At 39.9% G+C, this 25,039-nt stretch overlaps 1 long non-coding RNA gene across 1 annotated transcript in view; it reads left to right on the top strand.

Annotated features, from left to right (window-relative positions):
* Positions 1-206: 206 nt before the first annotated feature.
* Positions 207-25,039, top strand: part of LOC130266369 (uncharacterized) — an 86,260-nt gene continuing 61,427 nt past the window's right edge. The window contains exon 1 of the long non-coding RNA XR_008842859.1: positions 207-260. This is a non-coding gene — a long non-coding RNA (uncharacterized LOC130266369). The remainder of the gene's footprint in view (positions 261-25,039) is intronic.

The raw sequence follows: 25,039 nt of genomic DNA, 5'->3' as shown, positions 1-25,039 counted from the left end.
TCTCACTGTTGCACTGGACAAGCCCAGGGGAGGTCTGCAGGCTCTTGCCCTTCCTGCCATGGAACAGCCTGTGACAAAGAGCCCCTAGGGGCAGGTGATTGCAGGGTGATAGGGAAAGGGCTCTTTGTGTTCAAACACTGCAAATGGGGATCCTGATGGCAGTTTTTGCTGTTTGCTTGTGTTTCTTAGGCCCCAAATGAGGACTGGTCAGTGCCATGTGAATGCCAGGAAGCTGTGCCTGGATTTCACCGTGATGGCAGGTACATTCCATATCCCACACATCTGTCTCAGAGCCTCTTGTCCCCTTAGACCAGGGTCAGTGTGACACTACCATTTCTGCCAGAAGGGTGTGTCCAGCCCTTGCTGGATGTGCCAGTCCTGGAGCAGTGTCATCCAGGGCTTGTCTCTAACCTGGCACTGAATGGCCTTTCCAAGAGCTGATGTATAAACCTGCTTATATGCCCAATACACTTGCTATAGCATTATAATTTGGCTTGGGAAAGAGTTAATTACTTAGAAAGCTAGATGAGAATCTGAATTTTATTTTAAAAAATAATCTATTACAATTTAATTCAGTGGATACAGGGAAAAAAAAGGAGAGAAAGGTGCCTCAAACATTTGTTTTATTGTAGAGAGCAAGGGCTCTGCAAATTCACGCAGATACAAATTTGAGCTAGCTGGAGGAACTGGCTAACATTCACACACATGCCTACAGACTTTTTTGTTGCATTATTTTCTTCTTTTGCCATGAAATTAATGTCTTATGCCTTTTCTCTAATTATGCATCAGCTTTTGTTGGAGTGACAGTGAAGTATTATCTCTTTTTTCTTTTTCTGTTTTTTTAATGCTTCATTTAACAGAACTATTTTGCATGCAGTGTATTAAAAAATATAATGTAATATAACATTTCTGTCTTTCTTATGCTTCGTTTCCTTTGTAACGAAGACGTGAAACATCTTTTTCACAAACTACATTTTTTTCAGAACTTTTATCGTCATGTTTTTCTCCCGGTTGAATTTTTTCCATGAATATCCCTTTCTAAAATTATGTGCCTGAACAACAAACCAACAATTTTGATTAACATCCTAGAGTATGTGCAGAAGTTGTTTTTTAGACTCTCATCCACCTTTTTCGTCTTCATTTTTAAACCAGATGAAGAGGATAAAATATTTTTAATGTTAAACCAGAAAAAAAAGCATACATTAATAAATTAAACTTCACTCTCATTTTGTTAAAAAAATGGTCAGCTTTCATAGTCCTAGAGCTCTGCAAAGAGCAATATTAGTAAAAATATATTTTCTGTATTTTTTAGTACAAGATTTTTGAGAAAGGCTGGGTCTGGTGATCAGCAAGTCAGAGTTTGGAATGTGGCTACCCCAGATGCCTTGGACTGACTGGGGGCTTTTGCTGGGTCCTTGCAGTCATGTGGAAAATCAGGGGAGCCATAGCAATAGCAACCCTCAGGTTCCTGTTGTGTAGCTTTAGCCTGCTGAGAGTTTGGTTCCTCCATGGGCCATCCTATAGCAGGTGCTGTCCATAGGCATAATGAGGTTGTCTTTGGAATGGCTGGCTTGGAATAGTTGCCTAAGTATAAAGGAGAATTTATGTGCCCAGCTTTTGGCTGATCCACATAATGAATCCTACTTTGATAATTTTTAGGCTCAGACTCTCAGTTACACTTCCACTTTGTTGTTTTAATAACATGTAAAGCTTAGTAAAATTGCTTGTACTTACATCATATAATCCAAAACCATGTTCTCTACTTTTTTTAATCTGTATTCTCATATTTTTCCTGGTTTATCCTCAGTTGTTTTCCCCAGCTGGAAGAATAGCAGCAGTGCAAAATGCAGATTTTGCTTGTACTTGAAATCTACATATGTATGCTTATAAGATCAAGTAAATGTTTGGACATGTTTCATGTTTCAAGAGTGCCTGGTTTCTGTGGTGATGGAATTCATATTGGTTGTATGTATTGGCATGTATTCAGCCTTGAAGTGTAGGCATCCCTTTTGTATTCCAAACTGTACTGCTATCCATGACTGATTTTGGAGTTATGTCTGTAGGGTGGTGTAGGATTTGCACTGGGAGTCACTGTCTGGTAGGAAGGGTTTCTGGAAGTGCTCAGGTGCTCATAGACTGACTCCATTGTCAAGGATACCGTGCTGTTCTTACTCCAGGAGAAGACCAAAGCCTTTTCCAAAAGCAGGATGAGTGTTGTCTTGATCCCATGGATAATGAAGTTGGTAGCAATGGTTCCTATTGAATTGAGTAACTCAGGGAGCACTCTGAGCCCCGAGGTCACAGGGTTGGGCTATTTGGAATTCCAGCTCAGTAGCTAGGATATTGACATGGGTTTAGAATATACCACACTCCTATTTGCATTTGCCTGATTTTCATCATGTATTTCTTGGACAGTTACCATAACATGAAGAATTGTGAGAAGATGACAAGGTGGTTAGAATTTCCAGATAGCCTTCTCTTACTCTGTTTTCTTTTGAACTCATGCAATTGCTTGCATTGAGGTCAGCTGTTTTAAAGTACTTACAGGAACAGATTTTTTTGGTTACAAGAGTCTTCTGTGTGCCTCTAAATGCCACTAACTCAATTACTTAGCATTAGATGAACAACATATACAGACATTCCCAGGCTAGCTAACTAGAACACAGAAATAGATTGGCTCTTGCGACTGCAGAACAAATAATGTAACAACCAGACACTATTAATTATACATTTCAGCACAAGAAATTTGAAGAGATCTAGCTAATGGGTTGTAAGACTGATTATTGGCTCAATAAACATGTCAGAAGTGTTGACACCTAGAGACCAGTGAACTGGTAAATTGAAGATGACCTGATTTTTCCCAATCTCTGGACATTTTCTCAGCCACATACAATTTAATGGGCTGCTGCTGCTGCTGTTTGTAGGTTTTACCTTTTTAGGACAAGTGCTGGTTTTCATTTGTTTGGTTTTTAGCAAGTCAAAAGAAAGACATGGTAAAGGCTTTTTTAAGCTGTTGATAGAATATGATCATAAGCTGTGATATTGATCCTGTCACTGTTGGAAGATTCTCCCTCCTATTTACTCTATGTCATGTCATAGTGGCAGGCTCGAAGAACTTTAAGAATTCTTCTGCAGCCAATGAGAAAATACTAAAATGTTAATAGTAGAAGGAATAGAATGTTCATCTAAGAAGGAGAGCTCTAAACTTACATTGTTTTTCCTTTGCTGTGCTTTTTCAGAAGTCTGTTCCAGTGTTTTTTGCCAGTGCGTTCCTTTCTTCCTCCCCTGTTTTCACTCTCACATAACTTTCCTCTTCCTGAGGTGCTTTGTATTTTCTTTTTCAGAACATTCATAATAATTTCCTTGTCTCATTCCTGTCTCTTTGCTTACATTCTTTTCTTGCTCCTGAGACCTTTAAACTCTTTATCTTATCAAAATTAGCTCCCTATTTTTTTCCCATTTCAAATGAACTCCAGGCCATTCATCAGCTGAAACCCACAGCTGTGTGCTCACCCACGGCCATTGGTGGCAAGTCTTGTGCTGGTGGAGGGACTTAGCAAAAAATCAAAAGCTGGAACTTCTTTGTTGGAGGAGAAGGAATGTGAGAAAGGCCTCCTTTATGTTCTTTGTACACTCAGGTGGTGCAGACTTCATATTTTGACACCTCATTATCTCATCTGTGAAAAAGTTACCATGGACTGTTACCTTGACAGGCTAGGTAAACACATGGAGAAGAATTCAGCCATTACCCAGCTACTGTATCCTGATAGAGACCTTAATGAATATGAGAAAGGAATTTTCCTTGTTAAATGTTAGAGATCTGTGAGTTCTCTCAGAATATGTATTGCATAAACTCCTGTAATACTTAACCAGTAGAAAAAGGAAACATGTGGTAACGTCTTCCCAGCTGTTGTCCTGCACAGCGTATCAGAAAGTAAGCCTTATCCCAGACTAACTCATGGAAAAGCAGGAGCTGATTTTAAGTAAAGAGGCTATGTGTAGTGGCAGAAGGTGCATTAGAATCTGCTGTAGCATACATTTATGAACTTAATGTGAATAAAATGGCAGGCTCAGGGTGAAGTCATGTATAGAAGAATGCATATTCTTTTCATTAAAACGATGCCTGCATTAAAATAGTAGGTGGCAAAAACAAAGGGTATGTCCATTATTCTGTCTTGCCTTGCAATGTCAAAATTTCCTAAGGGGCCTGCCTGAACCTAAGCATAAAGGAGATAATTGACACCAGCATTGTTTCCTTTACCCTTCAGTGTAGTTTTTTGAATGACCACATTTGTTAGCCAGGGGTTCTTGTTTTTAGGTAACTTACTTTGTGCTATTCCGAAAGCATTGTCCCTGTTGTTTAGGGAGTTCCAGCTAATTGCATTTTTTGCCATCTGTATTTGGCTGTAATTTTTAATAAAACTCTGTGTGTGATTTCCCTCCAGACATGGTGCACCTTCCTAGCAGTGCCTCACTGCAGAGGAAAGGTCTTTTTGCAGCCAGGTAATGATAGTTTATGTCCATTTTTGCCTGGTTTTTAACTTTGTTCTGCATTAGCTGAATGACTTCCATCAGCATTTTTGAGTTTGGTTAAAGTAAGTTTCTTATCTGGGGCTTTAGAAAGAAGCTTCCAGGAGCTGCATTTTGATCAGCCTGGGAAAGTAAGGAGACGTTTAGTTGGGCTTTGTACTGCATTACAGGTTCATGAGGTCTGAGGAGAAGAGTCCTTGTCAAGGAGTGCTTATCATAGGGAGAGGACTGACTGCTTCCATTTTTGTTAATCTCTCTAAAAGAAGAAATTTCACCTAGATCTTGTGGACTGTGTAACTCTTTTAAGTCCATTAGGATAAAGTTCACAGTGAGCAAAGAAATTAAACACAGTGGGAATTTTCAAAAGACAAAATGATGTTACTGGTGCCTCAAAGTGAATACCTGTAAAGGTGCTGTCTGTCTTCAATGAAGAGAACTTGTTGTGTGCATTAGTCTTCATAACTCTGCTATTTCATGCTCTCGTGAGTTTTTATCTTACATTAACACTCTCACCAACTGAGAGAAAGGTGAACTCTGGAAAAGTCAGGAAAATGGACCACAGTGCTAATCTGCACCAAAAATATGGGTTTTGTCAGTGGGATTCCTTTGACTGCTGGGCCCAGTTTGATGCCACCACAGTAGAATCTTCAGGTTCTCTCCTATTCCTAACCATCCATGTTTCAAACGTGGTTTTAGAGAATGTAAAGGGTGCATTGCAGTCACATATTATCTACATTTAATTGTAGAGAACTGCTGGCTGAAAGCCAACTGCATGAATCTAAGTCTCAGTGGAGAAGATGTGACTATTTTATACCTCAAAGCAGAATTTCAATTCTCTACATCAGATCTGCTATCTGATCTGTCTGGCTGCTGTTAGTTACTTACAGTTCTTTTGTGGAATCTGCACTTTGTGGTATACTGTGTTTGAAGAAGCCATGTTTGACATGAAGTATTTTATACAGCAGCAGGGGAAGGAGGGAATTACGTAATTTAGAATTTGCTTAAATAATATTACTTAATAATTACTTTCTCCTATTAGTAAATAAAGCACAGTTTTAAGAGAATGAGACTCTTTTTGTTGGGGCTGATCTTCATTCTTAATATCCTGCAGTATTTGTGTGCTTTTTCTGTCCAGAGCTGGTTTTATAGGTTGCTGGAAAAGAAACCTATACCTCTTTTTGGCTACCTCTTTTTGGCACTGACTTTTAACTCTTAAAGAAGTGTCACTTATTTTGCCAAGCTTTTCCTTCCTGCCTACTTGACCAGACAGACTGTGACTGAATGAAACAACCACAGCTGTAGAAAAAAACCTTTCTGATGCCTAAATTATTGTATTGTATTCTTAAATAACTACTGAGCAACTCCACATCTGCCACACACCCCAAAGAATAAGGAGTTCAGGATGATGCCTGCACCTGTCTGCCTCTGGTAGCAATATCCTGTCTGCACTCCCCCAGTGCCTTCTGTCACCAGCTGCCATTTCTGAGAGTCAGTCTCACAGGGTTATTAGCTTGGTTTAATGCTCAATTCAGCCACTGAAGAGCCAGAATAGGAAATGATAATAACATGGAACTTGTTCACAACCTTGAAGCTTCTTATGTATCTCTGGAACTGTGGCATTACAATACCAGATCTCCATTTTGGTGTTTCATTTCCATCTTTGCTGTCAATGCTCAATCAAAATGCTGTGACTAAATATCCCACCCTATTGCCCTCTGTGTGGGATAATGCAGGCTGGCAGAATTACACTTGTTTTCATGTTTAGCTGTAATTATCTTAAATGAACATTTTGCTTAGTCTAAGATGAAGAACAATCAATTGCTGTCTCAGAAATGTCTCTGACAGTGAGACCCGGGCACTGGCTGTCATTTTTCTTTAAGAAGTTGTCAAGGAAAACTTGTGTCAGTCAGGGCTGCAGAGTGTATCTTTCTGCATCTTTCTTTTAAAATGTGCTCACATTTTAAATCTCACAACTGCATCCCAAATTCCTATCATTTGGAGACAACCTAAAACCATAAGTTGTTTTCATACAAAGCTATGAAACTGTTGAGGTCTCCAGGTTGAGACTGGATAAAAAGAAATGGTTTGGAAAGACATTTCCACTTCATTTAAGATGTCAGTGAAAGTCTCCTGCCTCCAATTTTTGTCCATTCAGAACTTCCAATGGCTTTCTGGGTTATTATGATTTTGACATGACCATGAAGGGTCCTCAGAGAAAAAATCAGACTTTCCCTCACTCCTGGGGCCTGGAATTCCTGAGTTTTTTTATGGTGTGGCGTGTCTGCATGCTGTGTTTGTCATTCTCCCTCCTGTTTCACCTGCACTCTACAGCGTTTCATCCATTGAACAGTCTGTGTGACTCGGAAAAGGAAAGATTCCTGTACCTTACACCTTTCCCCAGAGTATCCATCTGACTCAAACTGCAGTACTTGGGTACAAAGCAAAGAGGCATTTTTATCACTGCCAGCTGTAGCTCCCAGAAAAATGTACTATTCAACAATGTATATTGTATAGTGAGCAAATGAAGCAGACAACTCTATCATCAGCAGCTCATTTTAGGAGCAAAGGTGGTTTTTATAGTTCATGGAAAGTTGGTAGGTCCTGTCAACAAATGCAGTGCATTTTATTCCTATCAGAAATTAAAAGCTTACTGAGTGTAGACATCTTTGCTATTCTCAAAAACTCAATAAGCAAAAATATTTTCCATCATGCTCTGCTCAGCAGGCCATGAAGGAAATATGCAGTATTCCAAGGTCTCTGTGACCATTCAACACCTGTCTGAGACTCTGTCTGAGACTCTGTGTGAAAAAACTTTAGGTGGTTGCACTCAGAAACTTAATGACAAAAAGCAAGTACAGGAGCAATCCACAAAGTCCTCCCTCCCTCTGTACTGTGGAGGCTGCAGCAGAGCAATAGCAGAATATTGTGAGTGCGTCTGAGCACCTGCTGCCTGGCCACTGTTCTCCTGCTTTAAAGCTTGTGTTCCAGGCTGGTTTCTGGAAATCCTGTGAGAGGGAAACATGCTGTGTGACAGACATACATGGCCTTTTCACTACAAGGGTAGATAAGGGGAACTGGAAAAGTCATTTAACGTCAAACTTTGTTGTTGTGATGTCTGCTTCGCAGTTCGTGATGTTGTAAATCATGAGGCAGAAAGAAAAAATCAGACAGCTCTATGAGAGATTGCATAGACTTAGTCTGGCCTGTGTTTTATTCTTTACACACAATTCTCTGCCACATTTTGGTTGCTCCTGTTCAAGAGAAGTTTTTTTAAAAAATTTTGCTCTGTCAGCACTGTCAGTTCAAAGACCAATCTAACAGTAAATCAAGATGGTCTGTATTTGAGTGTTCTGCTGTCTTAGAGCCAGGAAGACTTCTCTCTGTCACTTCTCTTATCTTACAAAGAATATCCTGCTTCTTCTGGAGTGACTCCAGTCAAAAGGAGTCTTTGTACAGACTGACTTTGGTCAGGACTCTTTGTTGTCTAATCAAAAAATAGAGGTGCCAACTCAACTGAACCCTGCTGATTTGCAGGTGATGGGAAAAGAGACATGCCAAGCAGGTAACAAGCACAGCTGGGTTTTATGCCTGCTAGAAACAAAATATCATAAGGTAATGCATGTAAAGGTGACTCATACAACACATGGAGATGCTTTTTGTCTTTGCTCTGGGCTCAGATACAGGTGGCGTGCAAGCAGATTTGTGTGACATGGCAGTGCTGGGTGCAGGCAGCAGTTTTGAGGCAAGAAGGCCCAGCAGTTTTCTCCTAAGGAAAAGGAGATTGTGTTTACCTGTGTGTACATGTAAACAGCAGAGCAAGTGCCCATGCAGTGACTACAGGCTTCAATAAATCCTCTTCTCATAGCAAGAGGGAGGCCTGCCCCAGTGTCATTGGGCATTTGCCTTGATACTTTCTCTCGTACCTTGAGAGATTTCTCTCACACTTGGTATTTTCCTCTGGTAGCGTGAGTGGTCCAGTAAATAAGAGGACTGGATGTCTTGCCTGTTCTGTGATGTTCTTGGAGAGACAGGTGTTGGCTGCTGAGACATGGCTTGAAGGAGATGATGATAGGAGTTGTGTCTGATGAGAACTCTAAAAGTGGAGTATGTAACTCCAGGTAAAAGCTTCTAAGGTCACCTGAAAGGTCTGGCAATTAGACTAATCCTTTAACATGTCTGAAGATGCAGCCCAAGAATTGACCCAGATGGCCCTGCATGGGGCAGCAATATCTGTTTGTAAGGCTGTTTGTAAGCTGCAGAGGGAAGAGCTGGATAAATCAGAGGCATTGTTCCAGTGTTACCAGATTGCAAAGTTCTGGAGAAAAGGGTCTTGTCAGGAGACCTAATGAAAAGTTCCCCAGGATAACAGTAGCTTTATGTCTTAGATGGGAATCCCTTTTACCAGGGCTTAGGTGGAATAGCCATGGAGCTTAACTTTTGGATAAGAGAACTGTTTTGAAAAGCTTAATATCCATAAGACTTAAAAGGCACAGAAAGAAAAAGCTAAGTCGTAGTATCTCTCTCTGATGTTGTTTGCTTATCCAAACATGCACATCAAATAAAGCTCAAGTATTATAGTCTGACAGCAGAAACCTGCAATGGCTGTCTTCTGTGAAAGCATTGCTTTTCTTTCTTACTAGCTTTATTTTAATGGATTAGATTGTGATTGTGAAGTTCAAAAGAAGACAGACACCTGCCTATTTTAAATGACTATTGAAACTGGTTGACCAATAACTGGTCAATCTAAACTTAAATTGAATGGAAAAATCCTTATTCATTGGTAATAGGCATTCAGTATTAAAGTCAGTGTTAGCTTTTATTCATGTTTATACTAAAAGGCAGCATTACATTTTCTTGTGCATTTCAGTGGCTGGTTCGTGATGGATGAAATCCAGCATGGTGCCTCCTTACCTCCACAGGGATCAGTTTGAAGTGCAGAGACTTGTGCTCTTAGCTTGCCCAGCAGAAGGGAAAATGGTGCCAGCTCTAGCAAGTGTGTGGCACCAAGGAGAACTGTGCACTGCAGCCAGTGGATATTGTGTCATGGCACCTGGTGTAGCAGAATAAGAGTTAGTTCATACTTCTGTCACAAAGGAAGCTTAACTGTCATTTAGTCCAAGTGATCCTTGTTTGATGACACTGAACATTCTATAGAAGCTGTGAAGCAAACCAAAGTGGGAAGCACTTGGTTTGATTTTATTTTTGAAGTGACATAAATACAGATCTTATATGGTTTGTGACAGTACACTGTCCTGTAAAAGTAGAAGAATAAGAGCCTTTTAATCATTTTGATTTGGGACGTTTGAAATATTAATGTTTCTAAGTTCATTTAAGGTAATTATTTGACAATTCCTCTCCATGCAGCGCTGCACTGGGAGCTGTTTTGCACATTTCTAACCCATTTAATTTGACATAGCACGCAATTTGTTAACAGAGAATTTTGTAGCTATATAGACATACAGACTGTTTGTGGTGTGCAGCCTAATGCAGTTAACCATTTATTTTTAACTTCACATAAAGACAGAATATAAAAGGATTAAATAACAAATACTTAACTGAGAGTGAAATGAAAGTGGATATTTGCTTGTCCTAGGCTGGAGCATTATGAGCTAGAAGTTCAGAATGAAATCAGAAACTATAATATAACAGAAGTAATATGTGGTTAAAAGATAAATGCCAGGCAGCTAAACTATCTGAATTACAGTATTTAATATCCTGTCTTGGTATAACTCCAATGCCAATGTTATGTGTTTTGGTGCAAATTGTTCATACCTGTTCACTTTAAGTCTATTCTCCTCAGTTTTGGAATATTCTCCTCTTCTCCCATTTAGCTAAAGTTACACATAAGTACCAAACATGAAACTCAGGACAGCTGTAATGATATTCCTGGTGATTCAATAGATAGCACAGCTTTCAAATACTGATGCCCAAGGCTAGAATTTGCAACTGAATCTGCTAATTAGGTTAAGAGCTAAATACCAGTAGGTGCCTATCTGCATCCTTAGGCACCTAAGTGCCTTTAAAATATAGCCCCATAGCCACTCTTTTATTTGTAGAATAGCAACGATAATCATTCCTTACTTCGCAATTATCCTAGGAAGAGAAGACCATGAAGTGTCTCAACAGCACTATAAAAGGGGCCAGAAATGAGAGGATCCTTCCTGTCTCAATCTCTTTTGCTCCTGGTTAAGGCAGCCTGTCATGCTGACTTTCTGCTGTCTGCACTAAAGGCACTGCTCCTGGCAAAACACCACTTCAGCTTGTTCAGAGTGTGACACATAGAACAAGCCATGGTGTCAAGGCTCAGGGAAGCTTATGGAAGGAGCATGCTGTATTTTGCATTGCACGTTTTAAATGGTCAATATTGCTTACTGTCTTATAAGCCACCATTTTTACATGAGTTGAGGTGGAAAAATTGCAAATCTAACTATTGCTCTTAAACCAGATGTGGATAGAGATGGGTTTGTACCGTGCTGGTTGTATGGACAGGTGTTGGGATCTCCTTGTGCCCTTACTGATTCCATGACACTGACTATGGCCACTACTGTGCTTTCTGTCCCATTCTTGTTTCTCTGTCCAGAGACACAGGTTCTGTGTATTTAATGACTCTTGGCAGGGGGGAATCTGAGGAATATCTGCTTTTCAGTTGACTCTTTCAGAACCAGAAGGATCTAGCCCAGCAATTCACTGTATGAAAGAAATAGTGCTTAAAATGAGGCTAAATGGGTAATGTCACCTGCATGAACAAAAAGTAAAAGTGTTGTAAAAAGAGGTTGTGAAGGATTTATAAATGTGTCCCTGTCTATGGCTCATATGGGAGCATTGAATTTATAAAGGAAATATATTTAGTCTGCAGGTTTTTATACTGACTGTATGAAATTAATGGGTTATTTTAAAGAGAATTTAAACTAAATTCTTCTTGTTATAGATCTAGAAGTACTGTTTTGAAGATTTTATTTGCCTCAGATTAATTTTAGCATTATTTAATATGTGTCTGGAAACAGACTATTTTTAATAGCCCAGCTGAAAAGCAGTTGTGTTTAGACTATGGAAAATAAATTCTTTTTCTTCCCTAGTCATGAGGTCTTTTTTTAAAAAAAAATGTTAATTTGATGATGTTACATTTAAGTTTTCTACATTTAATCAAACCATTTGAAGTTAGTTGTTAGGTCACTGGCCTTCTTTTATATATGGAAGGAACCAGTACAGGTTAAGATAACTTTATGAAAGATTTTGTAATTATTTTAATTACAGCAGCTGTGTTGTGAAGTGAAGAGATGGTGAACATTCCCTTATGGATTTACATGCCCACATCTGGATTTTAGAACATACTTCTGCACATGAGTAGTTTGATTATTACCATTAATAAAAAATCATATTCAAGATTTTTAAAAGCTGATTTTAAACTTCAAAGCAGGAGTGAATTTTTTCAAAGTTTTTCAGCAGCAGATCTATAGTTGAAAGAAATACAAATATTTTTAGTTTGTGAGGTTCAGTTTTTTCAGAGTTTTTCAGCAGCAGCTCTGTAGTTGAAAGAAATACAAATATTTTTAGTTTGTGAGGTTCAAATGAAATTCATAATTTAAAAAAGAATACTATGTGAAAAGATGGCCAAGATACCTATTGTCTTCCAATACACCCGGATAGAAAACTATTTTCCAGTGGTTTGCAGATTGAAAAGTATTTAGTGCAGATGATGAACATGAAAAGTAGGATGGGTTCCTGCATGACAGGCTCTTCCTTTGAAATATGAGATGACAAATCATTTTGTTAAACTGATTTGCTGGCAAAACCTGGGGAATAAGTTTAAAAGTGCATGTAAAAAAATGCAATCTAGAAGTTTGCCTAGTAGGTTCCTAACTGGAGAGCTTCGAGAAAGGAGGGTAGGCAGGTGCTATAGGACTTGAGAGCTGAGGATAGTGTTCCCAAACACTGAAACAGAAGACAGCAATGGAGAGTTGGGGCTGAGGTGGAAATAAGGAAAGAAACTTCCTTTTTTTTTTTTTTTTTTTTTTTTTTTAATAAGGATTTAAGAAATACTCTAATGTTTTTCTGTCCTTAATTTGCATTATATAGTATGTGACCTACTCTGTCATAGTAGATACTTTGTCAGAAAAGTTACCTGGAAAAAGAACATTTTTATTTTAAACATAATAATTAATTGAAAGTGAAGAGAAGCTCCTAAATGAGGGCATACAGGAATGAAAGAGATTAATTATATGAGGCAGGACATAAGTAAGGACAGACATAATAAAAAAATACATAAATTATTAGTGGTGTGGAGAAGGTGAACTGGGAGGGTTTTTTCACTTTCTTCAGTATAAGAATTTAGCAACATTCACAATGCAGTGAAATCTTACAAAGGAAAAAAAAATTCCCTTTCAAACAATGTCTGCACATTACCTAAAGATGTTCTTGAATTCAGATGTGCAGAGAATATTTTTGAAACACAGGATGAAGTTTAGAAAATGCAAGTGGTTGGTGGTTCACTGGTGTGCGGTGCCACTGCTCAGTTTTCTGCAGCTCAGGATGTGTCTCCTCATGCTTAACTATGTAGTTACTTAAGCAAACAAAGGAAACCATATGGGACATGTGCAGTATAAATGCTCTCTACTGCAAGTTTAGATCAGATTTAAAATCTCAAAGAATAAAACTCATTATAGGAGACTGTAACTTGCTTAGATACTGTGTTTGCTCCAGAGTGCCAGGTGTCCAGTTTGGAGGTGACTCCAGCAGTGCTGCCCCTGGGTGCCAAGGTGGCAAGGGCAGTGGCCATCTCTGACTGAGGGCTGTGAGGCAAGGCTGTGGCCAGTCCAAGGGATGATGTGGCTTTGGACCAGCCTGCTGTGCCTATGGGAGAAGGGAGAGCATGGCTCATGCCCCCGTTCCCTGTGCAGCTGCACCTGGCTAGATGGAAGCCTTTGGATGCATCGTATACCTATGTATCCGTTCATTCAGGCTCTGATCTGCTTCCCAGGGCTGGATTCTGGGAGAAGTTTGGCCCTTCTGTTTTCACATTCAGTGTTTCACTGCGAGTTCAGCTTTGGCTACTTCAAGGCCTCTAAAATATGGCTGGAGTTTGGCAATGGCCCTGGAGAAATCCCTGGCTGCCAGCTCTCCGCTTGGCTCTGTGCCGCATGAGCCTGCCATGTTCCACCCCACCTCCGTGTCTGCACGTGAGCTTGGGTCTTGTTCTCACTAAACAGAGGGTAACCGGGCTTAAAGTAACAATTTCCAGAAAGATAGGTCAGAATCAGGGTCAGGGGCAGCCTTCGTCTAAATGACTACAGCCCCATCAATTCCAGCGAGAAAGTGCCTCTCCTGAGTGGATCCCCTAATTTGCTGTGATGTTAGGCACATTTGCTATGATCTCTCTTTCTCCCTAGAGAGGATTTTCCCACACATACACATATGTGTGTTCACATAAATAAAATTAGGATTGATACCTTGAATATCAAGTGACAGTATGTATCCACTCAGTTCAAGATGTAACTGCTTAGAGCAGTCATTAAAGATCAGTTTGTCAGGAGTATTACCTGACTGTAACAAATGTGTTTGGGGAGATTTACAGGGTGATACCTGGTGGGGAACAGATCAGGACATATTTTGAAATATGTTCTTGCCTCTGTGTATCCTTAAAGAGAATAAAGGAATTTCCTTTCCAGGGAAAAGGAAAAAGAAAAGAAAAAAAGAAAAACCGTAGCTTTCAGGGAATTCAGAGTAGGAAAATTTTAAATCTGTCAGCAGTAGTTGTATTTGGAGATTTCTCAAGCAATGCATGAAATAATATTCACTGAGCTATAGAATAGCTGTATCAGGTAAAGAACATCCAGTTTGGACCTTCCAAGCTTTCAGTGCCCTGTTCTCCTTTTCAAGGCTACTGCAAGAATTGAATACTGTTTGGAAAGTGTTTTTCCATTCTCCATTTGCAGAGTATAGCATCACAGAAAGTAGGATTCAAAGAGCCCCCCAGATGTTATGTTGGCCACTCCTTTGCCTGGAGAGAGGATAAACTGTACTCACTTCATTCCCAACAGATGCCTGTCTAACCTATTCATTAAAACTTGTAATGAGTGAGATCCCACAGTCTCCTGGGAAAATCCATGGCAATTCTTCACGCTATTAATCCTTAATTTTTTCTCCTCCCGGCCCAAGTAGCCAAAACCTCCCCACATCATTCATTTTATGTGATGATCTGGAATGCAATTCTGTTTGCTTTTAGAAAACTGCGTGAGCCACTTGGCTGCTAGGTAATTCAGTTCCTTTGGCAGTCTCACACTTCAATCCTGCACTAGGAAATTCCTGCCAGTTCTTTGTGATTTTCATGTCTGTCTCATGATACTTGGTGGTTTTCCTGAAGCTACAGTTACTTACTGAGACACAGATCTTCACTTTTATTGCAGAAAAGAAAAAAATCATTTCCCACCCAGGAAAATGATTGCGAAGACTTATTAAAAAAAACCCAAAAAACAAACAACAAAACCCGCCCCCCCCCCAAAAAAAAAAAAAACCAAAACCAGAAACAAAGGATCTGGCAATGAATGTTTTCAAGTTTGGTTTATAATTTTTTAGGTTTTTAAAATGTTTGGACTGGAAAGAATTAGAGGTTTTGATCCACATGTGCATGAATCTCTGCTAACTTGCCTGAATCTGTGCAAGCACAGCAGTCACCTCAGAGAATTGAATCCTAAACTTGATAATCTATAACTGCAAAAATATCTTTCTGCTGCTTTCAAAACCAGTATAGAGTTGATTACTGCAATTGCCCCATATAATAATGGTTAATAAACTTTATAAACTATAAACCCGTGGTATTTGCAATCACAGCATCATACCAGTATCAAACATAGCAAGGAATGTAGTGTTTGCCTTGAAGGAACTGAAGTGGTTCAGAAAGTTGGGTAAACAGGGAACTGCATTCATGCAAAAAGGAAAATACTGAGGTAAAATGTTTAGATGTGGCTGATCATTTTCAGGAGGAATATCGGAGGCGTTTTCTTGGTTTGTGACATTTGAATAGTTATATGTGAGATATATATATATATATATATATATATACACAAAAATATATGTTTCTTCATTTTGAGACCTCTTCACATAGATACTACTTTTTATGACCAACACATAACCTCATATATATGTAAAAAATACTAAGTTATAAGGACCTACGTCTTAAAAAAAATATTTAGGATTTTATAGATTTGCATTAAAGTGGATTTGCTTATTTGGAAGAGTTTTGCTAATTCAGAAAATAGCATTAAAGAAAGGATTGAGGGGAGAAAAATACCAACTGCCCTCATTTTGTATATTATTAACACATACCAGATGTGTCTTTTACAGAATAGATTATGAGATGTGACTGAGTGAGTTTTAGTAACAGACCTGTAACTTTTCAAGTCAGTGAAACATTAAAGGCTCTGTGTATTTTGTCTTGTAGATTGCTACGATGCTGAAAACAGGTTTGGAGGGTTTTTTTCTCCTCTTGCCCCAAATCAGAATACATCTGGTGTTTGTTGTCTTTCTGTAAATGATGGCTGGACTTAGTGGTTTTGACTCTGGTTCATTTTGATTAAGCTTGTTAATATTTTATGGGTTTAGTATCTGTTTTACAACATTTCCATTACTGTGTATTTTATTAAGGTTCAAGTGGTTTGTATTTTTATGGTTGCATCTGGTCTGCATAAACTCTGCTTCAGTTTAAAAAGCTGCTTGTCTCAATACTGGGCATGGGGAATTTTGAAGTACAGTGGGATGCGTGCGTGTTAATCACATGTTGGCACCTACAAAACTCTTGCTCCTGGTGTAGCTCACAATAATCTTACTGCCTGAAACAGGGAAAAGGCTGTGTGTCCCTGTTCATTCCTTTGTGTTTGTTCATGCTTGCACGTGTATGTTTCACATTGCCATACCTTCAGTATTTTGCCATGTTTGCCTTCAAAACAAGAGTAGTTTCTCTTGAAAGGTGGTTCAGAATGCTGTTGGGATAAGTTGCATGATTCAATTAAATTATTGGACTAGTGTGTATAAGTCTTTAAGAAGAAATCCTATGTCAGAGTCAAGGACTCTTGAGCTTAAATACCCATGAAGTCAATATGATGTTGTTCTCTTGATAATCATACAAGTTACTAACTTGCTTTGGTGTTCAGCTGGCTGCATGTTGTGTAAGCTTCTCCTTCATCTATTGTTTGATTTATGTTTAAAAAGGGAAAAAAAAAAAAAAAGGGATGCTTTCTTATTTTAGTCCCATAGATTATTATATTTCTGTAAAGTAAAATAGGCAAACATCAAAGCAAATTTAAATAGTACTGTATTAAATAACTAGTTTCTGAGACTGTAAATGCACTGAAAATAATGTTTCCCAAGTCTTTCTTGATTTTATTATCATACCCCTTTTAAAGTGTTTGTTCTGGAGCCCTGAGAATTTGATGGAGTCCTTACCTGACTTTCTTTAAAGGCGTTTGCTTTGTGAAGCATTTGCTGAAGGACTGAAATACTAATGCAGTAGGATGAATTTGCAGGAGTGCACAGTCATTGAACACAATGAAACATTCAGCAATCCTTTTTTCAATTCTTTTCCCTGAAATCTGATCATATACCTGAGGATGCAGTCATGATTCTGCCATGAGTCGGGATGTAGACTCCTCATGGACGGTTTTGTCTGAACTTTGCATCCTTTGCTTGGCTCTGTCATGGCTCCTGTGCATCAAAACCAGCTGTTCTGCTCCAGCATTTCAAAGAGATTATTGTTCAAATCTTGTTCCTGCTACAGTGCTCTTGAAAATTATGTCTTACTCTTAGTGTACCTCACAACTCCACTGCAATTCTAGGTTTTTATTTCATGTTTTTTTTCCTTCTGCTCCTCCAGCACTGACTGCCTGTCTGTACCATTAGTCCTACTCACTTTCTCCTACAGGATGAATTTTAATGACTTGAGAGTATTCCTGTATGCCAGAGGTATATGAGAAGATACATGCACATATGTATTTTGTGTATACAAAGTTTTCACAAACTGTAAGATGGGTCTAAAATATATTCATTGGTCCTGATAAAGAAATTGGGCTAATAGGGCTGGCTCTCTGGTGGGTTTTAATTTCCACTTTATTTCTTTCTTCACTGCAGTCAGTGATTTAAAGACAGTCTGTCAGAAAACTCTATCAGCCTCACAACTCAAAAAAAGGACAGAAATACAGATTAATTTCCTGGTGTCTGTCTGTGGTCTGTGGAGTTTTAGAGAACTCAGTTTCTCATGTGCTTAGCCAGAGCAGTGAGACTGTGAGGGGACTGCAAGTGTATTTTTGCAGCACAAGACATGGCAGTTCATTTATGTGCACCTGTGCTTTGAAAAAAGTAAGTTAATGTCTGCAAAGTTTCAGTCTTACTGCTACAGAACAGCCCTGCCAATGAAAAGGCAAAATGAAAGCTAAATAAATACATGGTCCTTGAAGAGCTCAGTCAGTGTAATCCAGCCCCAGCTGGATGTAGCTCCATTCCCCACCACTCTCTTGGCCCAGATGTCCAGCCAGTCTTTTACCCAGTGAACAGTGTGTGTCCCTGTCCAAGCCATGAGGAAAATGCTGTGGAAAAGTATCAAAGGCTTTCCTAAAGTCCAGGCAGACACATCCACTGAGGGGGTCACTCTGTCCTAGGTGGGTCAAGCAGGACCTGCCTGTCACAAACCCTGGCTGGCTGGGCTGATGCCCTGGTTGTCCAGCATGTGTTCATGATGGCACTCAAGAGGATTTGCTCCATGACCTTTCCTAGCACCAAGGTCAGGCTGACAGGCCTGGAGTTCCCTGGATCCTCTTTCCAGCCCTTTTTACAGCAGTGTCACATTTCCCTTCACCTGGGACCTCACCAGTGAGCCAGGAAATGATGGAAAGTGGCTGCATGAGCACTGCTACCAGCTCCCTCAGTACCCTTGGGTGGATCCCATCTGGCCCCATGGATTTGTGCAGCACTGATAAAATATTTCCCTCTGGATTATTTCAACTTCATTCTGCTCCCTGTCACTGTCTTCCAGCTCACGTGGCTGGGTGCCCAGAGAACAACTGGTCTTACCGTTCTGAGGCAGAAAAGACATTTTCCTCATTCTTTGTCACTATAGGACAGTAAAGGATGAAGATTCTCCTCGTCCCTCCTTTTGTTGCTAATTCATTAATAGAAATAGTTTTTTGTTATCTGTGGAAATAAGACATGAAGTTCTAGCTGGGCTTTGGCCCTTCTGATATTCTCCCTGCACGACCTCATGACATCTTTGCAGTTACTGAGCTGCCTCTCTCTTCTTCCAAAGGCCATACATTTTCCTCTTGCACCCTGAGCTCCAGACAAAGCTCCCTGTTAACCAGGCTGGTCTTCACTGCTGCCTTGTCTTTGGGCACATGGGGACAAACTGCTTTAGGATTTCTTTCATGAAAAGTGTCCAGCCTGCCTGGACTCCTTTGTCCTTCAGGACTGCCTACCCAGGAAGGCTGTTGGCCCACCTCCTAAGCTGGCCAAAATCTGCCATCCAGCCATCTAAGGTGGCACTCCTGCTAATCTCTTTGCTTCCTTCTCTGAGAATTGAAAACTCCAGGAATCTCCTGGACTGTTTCTGTCCATGTTGAATTTCCAGCATCTGGTAAGTTTAAGGTCTCTATGAGAGCAATGGTAGCGATCCTGAGACTTCTTTTCCTAGAGAATGTTTTTATTCTAACGTTATAATATAATAGAATATTTCATCAAGCTCTTTTTCCTGGTTGAGTGTAGCAGACTCCCACCAGTATACCTGCCTTGTTGGCATTAGCTGAAAAAACCATAAACAATCATCTCTGTCACTGCCATCAGTAAGATCCAGACAATCCAAACTCCCAGTCACACAGGGCTGCCCCACCCCCACCCCCCTTCCTTGCCTGAACCCCATGAAGAGTTTGTAGCCTCCCATTGCAGCTCTCCTGGTGTGCCAGTCATCCCACCATGTCTCTGGGAGGGTAGCTCTTGCCCGAGTTTGTCTCCTGCGCAGTGACTTCTAGCTCCTCCTGGTTGTTGCTCCTTGCTGTGTGTGTTTGGTATAAATCCACTCCAGACAGGCTGTCCATCCCACCAGGTTTTTGGGGTGGAGAAACCCCTTGAAGTAGAATGTAGCATTAAAGTAAAATGTTAATTAAAAACTAGTTTGAGTAAAAATATTGCATACTAAGCTTGTTTTGAACTAAGTAACATTGCATTTTATTTATTATGCTCTTAGGTCATGGGATAACATTCTATTGCCCTTCTGAGTTTTATCAGGAAATGCAGAAAAACTTCATGCAGAAGTGGTTGCATATAAACTTCAAGACACAGTGTTGTTTGACAAGAATGAATAAGAGATTCAGAAAGTTTTACTGATGCTGGAAAACGTTTTTTTTTTTCAGTCTCAAGGATCTGGGAAAAAACCTGCAATGTGAAAAGAAAGACACAACTATGAGATGCCATATAGCCACGGGCAGCATCTCGAGGCACAGTTTTTCCAGGGCAAGAAAAGTCGTGTTGATCTCTAAGTGGGTTGAGCAGGACGCGGGAGCCGAGGTTCCTGCGGGAGCCGCGGTTTTTGCGGAGCCCGCGGATTTGCGGGAGCAGCGGTTTTTGCGGAGCCCGAGATCCTGCGGGGGCCGAGGTTCCTGCGGGAGCCGCGGTTTTTGCGGAGCCGGAGTTCCTGCGGGAGCCGCGATTTTTGCGGGTACCGCGGATTTGCGGGAGCCGCGGTTCCTGCGGGGGCCGAGATTTTTGCGGAGCCGGAGTTCCTGCGGGAGCCGCGATTTTTGCGGGTACCGCGGATTTGCGGGAGCCGCGGTTCCTGCGGGAGCCGCGGTTTTTGCGGAGACGGGGTTCCTGCGGGGGCCGAGGTTTTTGCGGGAGCGGGCGCTGCAGGGCCAGGCGCGGCCGGCAGGTGGCAGCACAGGGAAACAAGGCCCGCGGGCAGGGCTGGATCGGGAGGATCCGGGGGGATCCGGGGGTGAGACAGGTGTGAGAGGGGGGACCCAGGGGCTGATCCGGGTGCGAGACAGGGGGGACAAGAGCTGAGACAGGGGTAAGGCAGGTGTGATCCAGGGAGTGATCTAGGGCTGAGCCAGGCTGTGAGACAGGGGTGGCACAGTGAGGGGAGGGATGGCCCAGAGCCTGCCTGTCCTGCCGCTCCTGCCTTCTAGACACAGCCTCGGGCTCCAAAAGTCTTCACTCTATTACTGTGAACACCGCCTTCTGTGGAAGCTTTGCAGAAAGTTTATGGCTGGGTATACTTACACTAGTGTTTGTCTGCAATACTTCCAATGTTCTGGTAGTTGTATGTTATGAAGGATTGTGAGTTCTGATGTCCTGCTGAAAGAAATCACTACAGCAAAGTGGAGAAATATTAATTGTAATTGGGGCTGTCAGTTTATGTGCAGTTCAGAAAAGAAGTAAAACCTTGCAGCTGGGTCTCCCTGCACAGATCTTTGTTAATATTTGGTCATCCAGAGAGAGAAATTGCAAATAACTTATATGCTGTGAACATATTTGGTGTTGCTTTTTCCTTAGTGGTGTGTGTCATGGGGGGATGTGTGTGTTCTCAGAAGAGGAGCAAGGAGGAGTACTTTAGGAGGTTTAATTTTCATCTTTATCTTAAAATCTGCTTTAGTACCATCTGCAGCTTAGGGAGCATCTGCAGCACTGTCCATGTTCTACATACTTATGGTGTCGTTCTGCATACTGTAGGGTGTTCTCTCCCTCGAACTTTTGTTCTTATTGAAGAAGACACAGGATTGAAACCATGAGTGTGTGCCTTTTCATGGGGTGTGCATATGCTGTTATTTATACTGCACTGGTGATTTATGCTGTTGCCAGACATGCCATTTCACAGTCCCATTTAAAAATTGTGAACAGGATTTGAGGCATAGACAAAAAAATTATCAAGATGAAGAGGTTAAGGGGGAACATAATTGCTTCTGTGATTCTCTTTTCTTTTTGAATTTGTCTTTAATTTTATTTTGACGTGGATATTTTAGAAACAAGTGGTATGCATTTAAAATTAAAAGAACAAATACTCAGCAATTTGTTTAAACCTTGGTCTCCATGTTTAGCCTTCTGCTAGTTGGCTGGTAATTTTTCTGTATTGCTTTCTTGAAATAAAAAACAAAACAAAACAAAACAAAAAAACAAAAAAAAAAAAAAAAAGAAAAAAAAAGAAAAACAGTAGGAAACTTACTTTATTGTATCTATACAGCTACAGATATCTGTAGAGCTCTGTGAGATTTTTTTATGGATATTTGATGATGTTTGATTGGTGTGGCACAAGTTTATGCCTTGGTGAATTCTTGCTTACTGAGAGTTCAGTGTTAGAAGATTTTAGAAGCTTAACATGATGTATTTGTGGGGGTAAATGGATTGAGGCAGGTACCAAACCCCCTCTGTTTCACTTAACACACACTCAGCTTCTGCATGTATTAATTAACACTTGCGTTCATTGTGCCAGTGTTATTCCAGAGATTTTAAAATGCATGGTATTATTTTTCACAGGTTAAATCATCTAGAAAATATTTTTTCACAACTTCATTCAGTTCTAAGGACATAGAATGAAGTTGCTTGATTTTAATTGACCTCAATTTAAAAATGTGTTTATTGAGTCAATTTTTAAAAGTGATTATGCTGTGCTTCAGACAGAGCCTATTGTTGAAGCACTTTTTAAAAGGAGTATCCCTTGGTAATTAAAACCCTCCCCTGCAGCTGGGTGGCCGTGTTCTTGCTGTGGTGACACAGGCAGGGCTTGGCCTTGCCCTCACACAGCACAGTCTCATCCTGCAGTGCATGGTGTGGGTCAGCAGCACAAATCTGTACTCCTTGCAGGCCGGTGCTTTTGTGGTGTTAATTTGAAATACCATCCCTTAGTTTATTATCCATATGGAACTGGCACTCTTGAAATCTAGAAGCGAAGAAACCAGAAGTGGAAGTTGAGAAATTCCATTGACCCAGTTAACTGTAATTGCAAGGCTGGAACTGGGGCCAAGAAGTTTGAGCTCTGCATGTAACGTTTCAGTGCACAGCCCTGTTTGAATGGCATTACCTCATCTCACATCCATTTGGGAAAAGAGTTCCAAATCCCACAACAGCTCTAAGTTATCCAAGGTCATTGTATGACCAGAATGGGGGGAATTCTTTTGACGTTTTTAGTTACAAGGGGATGCTTAAAACTCTGTTTGATGCAGCACTACATCTGTTACGGTTAGTTTGGTTGGGGTAAAATGTGTTTGTCAGACAATTCTTCTGCTTTGCCTTTCCGACGTGCTCCATGTGTCAGCTGGAAGTGAGTGATCACAGTGTCAGGAAGAAGGAAAGTATAAATATTCTAAGGTGCTTTGTGAAATACTGGCTTTCTGTGAGCAAATGGCATCAATTGGAACAAATGACATACTGCTTCCAATGATGTAATCCAGAAAGTCTGAATTGCTTTTAATGCTTCCAACCCGAATAAATTCCTTTTCTCTTGAGTTCTGCCCAGTAATCAGCTTTAATATTGCAAGCAGCAGGCTTGATCTGTGCTTATTCCTCCATTTTGGAAATTTTATGATAGAAAAGGCAGGTGGAAAAAGACCTAAAGATATTGTATGGCAGTATTAGTATATCAAAATTATTTGAAGGTAGGGACTTTTTTATAACATTGCTGAGCTGCAGCAGTGTTCTTTTTTTTTTTATGGGCATGTTTTTATTATGCTGTAAATAGTGACAGGGATAGTAGGCTAAGTTATACAGTCGAAAAATTTAAGCTGGGAGTGAGTTTTGGGTTTTTTTCTAATCCGTATCCATTTTTATATATGTAGATGTAAACATCCATGCAATGAAATGAGGCAGTGAAATAATGTATTAAGTAAAATGCACATGAATAGATAGATGCAGATTTTTAGTATATGTAATAGGTGACAATGTGATTAGAAATAGAAAACAGAATTTTTAAGTGCTTGCTAAAGCACTAGCTTGATTTTCTTGTATATTTTTTAGATCTTGAAGTAATTCTCATGCAATTAAGAAAATGCCATAGTTGTGAGATCAGAATTTGGAAGGATTTTAGTTTCATTTTAAGACTTTTCTGAAAATTGTGTTACATTCTGTTGTTTATTTAATAAATTTCTCCCAGTCTCTGGCACAAGGACCATGTCTTTTGAAATGAGTCTGTCCAGCAAAGGCTTTGAATGTCTGTGTTGATTTACATTTGTAATTTCTTGATACACACAATGAAGTATTGCTGAATTGTATCCGATTATTTATTGAAATTAACTATCCAATTAATTATTGAAATTAATAATAAAATTTCCTATAAAGACTGCTGTTAACACTCCAAGGGCCTTTCTCCCACCTCCAGAGGAACAGGTAATTTACACGTGCCCATCCTGAGTCCTGTGACCCCTCAGAATGCCATTGACTGCACTAGAATATTCTGTGAAGATAATATGTGATTACATATGACTAAAGGCAGCAGGATACAGCTGGCAAAGTATTTACTGTTTCAGAGAGAATGTGTATTTTTTGGAATTTGAAAGCAGGAGATACCACAAACTCTTCTGTTATTTAATCTGAATTAGGAGGGTTAGGTGTTTTTTTTCTTCAAATTGAACTGTGTCATTTTTAAGGGCTCAGTCTATTGTTTTATTACTGGGGGGGCGGGGGGGGTTGTTTTGGGTTTTTTGGGTTTTTTTTTTAATGTAATATTCTCTGGTAGCTTTTTCTGAAATTTGCTGTTATTTTTACAAGTGTAACTGTTGAAATATGAAAGCATTATGAAAAGTTTTAAGTACACTTTCTATGTCACATATACATCTACTGAACATTCTCAACTGCTTCATTGTTCCTTAAGTGTGCTTAAGTTGCTTTCTCATTATTTTTATCAAAACAAAATGAAGAAATAAAGTTGTTTATTTCTCCGTGTTTATCTTGAAGGCATTTGGTAGTAAAAATATGTAAGTAATAATGCAAAAAATGCTTATAATTCTGCAGGTGTTATGAAGTGTATTTCTGAAATTGGACCAGTAGATACTGCTTTTGGGAATACTTCTTTTGGTGTAGCTTATGAAGAAATTTATCTCAAACCTTTCTGTTTGCAGAGTATAGAAAAGCCTTCCACTGCTCAACTTTTCAATATTTAGACAAGCTGACTAATGGAAAAAGGACTGATGGATTAGACACATCATATGATGCCATTTTAATTTCCAATACAATGCATTTTGTTGTACAAGAGATAAAGTGGTTTGCTCTAAAGCAAAATACAGGAAAACTGTTATGTTCTTACAAGAAAAGAGAGCCTTGCCTTATACTCTAAAGAATAAAAAATGAGAACATTATCTTTGAAAATCAGTCCAGGGGAAAAATCATGGAATTGAATCCTTTAATCATCTTTTTCCTGAGCAGTTCCTTTTGCAGGACCCAGGTGTCTCAATGCAGTGGTGTCACTCGCTCCAGCTGTCAGTGTCCTGAGGAGGGCAGACACTGGGAACGTCCTGCCTGTTGTGCTGGCGAGGCCAGAGCTTGG

Source organism: Oenanthe melanoleuca, chromosome 1A (genome assembly GCF_029582105.1).
Source record: "Oenanthe melanoleuca isolate GR-GAL-2019-014 chromosome 1A, OMel1.0, whole genome shotgun sequence".
Classification (NCBI taxonomy): Eukaryota; Metazoa; Chordata; class Aves; order Passeriformes; family Muscicapidae; genus Oenanthe; species Oenanthe melanoleuca.
Note: the sequence above shows the minus strand (reverse complement) of the source record. Positions and strands in the feature narration are given on the sequence as shown.